Below are 5,511 nucleotides of genomic sequence, written 5' to 3'. Positions count from 1 at the left end.
TGTGGTTGTGTGTTTTTTATGTCTACTGCTTCTATTTGCTCTTCAACATGCCAGGTGGACTTTGAATAATGAGGTAATTCACAGGAGCAACAGAGCACTCAGAGTAGGCAGCTTTACTTTGGGAAAGGTCTGGGAATTATGGAAATTATCATAAGCTTCAATGCCATCATAATAATCAAAAGCAGAGATTTTCCAGGATTTTCTGTTAGTACTGTCTGTGGAATTTTTATTGAGAGTGGAGGGGCAATAACACCCCAAGATTACAGGTAATAACCAGGGCATTGACTTACTGGATTTTCCACACCTTCCTTTTGTATTCTTGTACATTTCTTTGATCCTCTCCATATTGGTCAAGTCCATGATACTGTAGTTGAATGTACTAGTTTATCTTTTTGATCACAACACTGTTGCTATTTCTGCCATTAGTGTCATACTGCTTTGATAAAGTTTATTTTCTGCTTGATTAGAGTAAAATGGTGCTATGTACATCCTATAGCTTATATCACTAGATCCAGATAAACATTTCGTTATTCCCCATGCTCATCTCACTGTCTTTGTAATTAGCTATATCTTCAGGAATGTTGAACAAAGGGACCACCTGTGCTGAAAAACATGCCAAAGATAGATCAGGTATTGTGTCTCTTCTTTCAGAGACTTTTGGTGGACAAGATTTACACCTCCTCTCTCCTCAAAACCTGCATTGCCCTATTCCTCTTACACTAACACCTGGACAGTACCTGTGGGTCTGTTCCACTTTTCCCCTGTCACCAGATACCACGGATCCCTGCAGCCTTCCAACAGCTGGTTCAGTACCTGTGCAATCTCAGTGAGATTGGGTGGTTCACAGCTAATTGGAGGATCAATCTCAAGAACCATGAACCCAGAGATATCCAACATCCTAGCCGGAGGATCAGCTTTAAATTCCTTTGTAAGCAGGACATGGGTCACTAGACCGTAGATGGTATGTCACTTGCTCACAGATTCTCAGTTCCTGGTACAGACTGGAATTGCCATCAAGCCATGTTCCGCAACTTCTCTCGATGATATCCAGAGTACCCTGACAGATGAAACACCTCTTTCTGGGAACGCTGGTAACACAACCCTCAGCAACCTTCAGGGTCTTGTCATAGAAGATCTCCCACATCACATTAGGATTGGCAGTCGCATCCAAATCTGTAAGTTAATCACACAAACTTCATGCAAACTCGTCAGAAACAGCCTGATCTTGGAGTCTGGCCAGATCCTGCCTCTTTTTCCTATTGGTGGTAACCTACTGAATCTAAGCTGGACCCTCAGAGTAGCAACAACAAGTCTGTGGTCAGAATTCACAAAATGGGCATTTCTGTAGTCCCTGCAGTTTTGTAAGAGCCTCCAGCTTCTGCCCACGAGAATATGATTGATTTCCTTCACTGCACCACCATTATTGAAGTACCAAGTCCAACGATGCGGTTAAGGGAGCCGGAACCAGGATCCAGTGATTTGCAGCCCCTGACCTTTTGCAAAGTCAAGGAACATGGAGCTACTTTCACCATGGACACCAGACCCATTGGGTCAGAGACAATCCTCATAGCCAGCCCTGTCAGTGCCAGTGGTTGCATTGAAGTCACCCATGACCAGTGGAGTGTCACCTTGTGGGCACCCATCAACCACCGAGCGAAGTAGTTCAGTCTTGTCCATTTTGGGGTAGTAAGGTTACATATCTGATTAGACGAGTCCTCAAAATCCTACAAGGAGCTCCCAAACTCCAGGCCTGTGCTGGGCTTGCCCACCAGGGGTCTACCATTGCCTGTTTAGGATGCCTGATGAATCACAGTCTGGAGGTAATGACGATGACAAGAGTGCTCTGTTTATGTGCTGTCCTGTTTCTGCAATCTTGGATGCTCTACCCAGGTCTTCCAATGTGTCTGTCAGCAAGTGAGTGTTCCTCTATTTAAAATTTTGTCCTCTAGGAGGTCCCATCCCACTCATTCCAGTGTGGCCCATTTCTTCTTTTTTAAAGTTCCTGACTTCTCATCCTGAAACTGTGACCGGTCCTCCTTGGGAACCTTCACTGTGTGGCACTGCAGGACAGTGTCTTTGTACTGGTCACGTCTAAAGAAGCCACACTGTGAACAAGCACAATGATGTCACATTGAAGGTACTTCTCTGCACAAAATACCTGCAGGACTGTGCCCTGGAGCCCATCTAGAACAGGTTACCATTGCCCATGGGCCCCAGCTAGACAGGAGAAGGGCTTCTCTGTAGGATTTTTTTTAGTCCCCACTTTGTGATCTGTTGATGAGACAATTATAGGACTTTCTTGGTACACCTCTGGCCCAATGGGTGCACGGTGACTCTCTTGGTTCAAGCCTGCACTCCATTATTGGCTTTCTTCCTTTTGAGTGGGGGTGATCTTGTAAGCTCATACAAACTAAAAGACTGTAAATGCCACACACACACACACCAGGACCACTTGTTAATTCACCAAACCCCACCACAGATAGCCCAACAAAAATGCTGTTGGATCTATTAGGGTCATAAATGTGCTAAAGCTACAACTGGTTGCACAGCTTTCTTCCATCTAAATATTATCCAAGTATAAAGCTAATTTTCCAAATAAAGACATATAAGATAACCTATATGGTAGATATTACTCATTTTTTATGCTACCAGAAGAATGAATCATTTTTGGAATGGAGAAGTCCTTTAAGAACCATGTAGGTCATCCATTTGAGAAGAGTACTTTGCATTCCACAATAAAGCTCATCGCAGGGCATATGTAATTGACTGTGTATTGTTCTGTATTGTTGATTTTGCACTGACGAAGTGGCCATTTTAAAAATGATTACTGCCACAGCACCCCTGGAGTTCTTCTCTGAAAATAGCAACATCACTGGAGCCTGGAGAGCAAATACAGTACATTGGAACTGATCAATAAGTGACACGTGAGAAAAAACCTTCAGTGGATCATCTTGTGGTGAGCCTTAAATAGGTGTGGTCAACATGGGTCTGGAGGTTGACTGCTAACAACTTGTACCTGCAAATAAAGTCCCAGCATGTGTAGCTGTTCCTGTAAAAAATTAACAGTGTGACTTTTTGCTAGTCCTTTTATATTAGAATGACTTTCTGTTATTGTTGTTCAGATCCCATAATGGCTTTTAGTTGCTCAGATTGGGTAAAGCAAATATGCTTTTGTAAGGACAAATGCAATACAAATATTTGATGATATTTCTTCAAAAGAAAATGCTGTCCATTCTAGAATTAGTTATTTCCATTATGCAGTTGTCTGACAGCAAACTCAGGTGATTTTCAACATCAGGCTAGAGTACAATTATTTATATAACAAATGAAGGGCAGGTAAGTTAAGTGACCTCCGCAGGGTCACATAGTGAGTGTGTTTGCATTTCACTTTATAACCCAGTTACAAAAAATGCCATGTTTCCCTTTATTCCAGTTAGAAACCAGGATATTAAGATTAGATTAAATTTCTGTACAGTTGTTTGGCCAAGTAAACCCTTAACAAAGTTACGCTAAAAGATTCTGAAGTCTCTTACACTCTGTTAGTCTTTGCATGTCTTTGCTTTGCACACAAATGCAGCAGCCTCAGATAGAAAACGGAACAATTTTATGAGGCAGATGCTCACGCTATCACATTATTCCATCTTCTAGTTGAAATAATTGGTGTCGATATTTCAGAAATCGCTAAATTTATGTTGAAGGGCTTAACGAACAGTGCTGACCTCAGCAGCACACTCAGCTAAAGCAGTGCTGGGGTAATGTGTTCAATTGCTTTTTAAAGTAAAGAGCAGCCCTGTCTCAGTACTTCTCTAACTGAAGTAAAATGCCTGCGTTATTATTATCTGAGAAGCACTGGGAGTAAGGTATGGAGCAAAATTACTGTGCTGCATGCCATTAGGTGACAGAAACCTGTAAGTAAAGTGTCAGTTTACTTTTAACTCAGTTACTTGCTACAGATGTATTGAAATAGTGTGATAGGGTGGCACAGCAGATTGTATACCTACTGCAAATCATCGGTGGCTCACATAGGGGATGTAAAAAGGGGATCAATGCAATTTATTTCATAGAACACAAAGGACTAAAGCTATTTAAAAAATATAAAGACAATGATCATGTTTGGGTTTTTCTGGTCAGTTTCATGAAGTTTCAAGTATGGTTTTATTGATTTAATAACAAATGCTGGAAAGTCAAATGTGCAGTTTTTCATTCTTTGTAAGTATTACATTTTATAATAAATAACTATTGTGAACAACTGGGGTACATACAGCCGCCCTAACCCGACCCTGACAGACAAGACACAGACACAAGTTTCAGTCCAGCACACGTTTATGTACAGCTGGGGAGCACTTTTCTCTGCTCCCCACAGCACAGTACACCAAAACCCAGTCCTTTTCTTTTCTTTCTTTCTCTCTTTCTCTCTCATACCCTCTTTTCACCACCTCCACTCCTTTCCTCTTCTCTTCTAGCAAGCTTCGTCCACCTCCTCCCAACTCTGGCTCTCCAAATGGAGTGAGGTGGCTCCTTTTATGATGGCCCTTGGAATGTTAAGGGTGGCTTATTCATTGGACCTGGAATCACTCCCAGGTGTGGTGAAAGCCCAGTGAAGGTCTCTGCAGCTCCTCCTGTCAGTCCCCATGGAATCCAACAGGGCTGTGCCAAACTCCAACTCACAGCATACCCTGCAGGAATCTATGGTGCCACAGCCGCCCAGGAGAGCTGCTCTCAGGTATTGCCTTGCCAATGCTCTCTCCCCCAGTCCTTCCATACAGTTGTCATCCTGGCCAGGTAATGGCAGTGGCAGCCTGTCACGCTATATAATACTGATACTTTTTTTTTGAAGCCATGAGTAATTTAAGTTACTTTTAAAACTAACGAATCTCACTCTGCTCAGGAGACACAGGCTCCATGGTTGTTTACAGATCCATGATGGTTGTTGATGATATTTAATCCTTTGTTAGTATATTTTTATGACATCACAGTGTTTTGCCAAATTAGAACTCCATAAGTGGATTTGCACATGTAAATGGAGGTTTTTAAGAAACCAGAGTTCTATCATAAAGAGGTTACTCACCTTTTCACAGTTCTGTGCGTGCATCTTTGATTTAAAGTTAATTTCATGTAAATGCGCTCACTGAGCCTGAGCTGGGATCTGATCAAGCAATAGTGGACCATGGGGACAAAAGGAGTCTATCCCAGTACTGCTGGGTACAAAATAGGTAGCAACACCAGACAGACCTTCAGAGAACATTCACACAACCGGCCTCTTTAAGTTACAGGAGTAGGTAAATAAGGCATACAAAGAGCTGAGAAGTTTACTTACAGGAATGTCCAGTGCAGCCACCCAGGACTGTAGTTGCCTGCTACTTCACTACAAGGCAAACTGCACACTGCAGACAAAAAGTGCCACCCAAATACACACAGGCAGTAAGGAACTACAGAGTGAAGGCCATCAGACCCTGGAATTCCAGAAATGCTAATCTTCTTAGATTTTCAAACTTATCAGTGGAATCATTA

Source organism: Polypterus senegalus, chromosome 3 (genome assembly GCF_016835505.1).
Source record: "Polypterus senegalus isolate Bchr_013 chromosome 3, ASM1683550v1, whole genome shotgun sequence".
NCBI classification, from domain to species: domain Eukaryota; kingdom Metazoa; phylum Chordata; class Cladistia; order Polypteriformes; family Polypteridae; genus Polypterus; species Polypterus senegalus.
Note: the sequence above shows the minus strand (reverse complement) of the source record.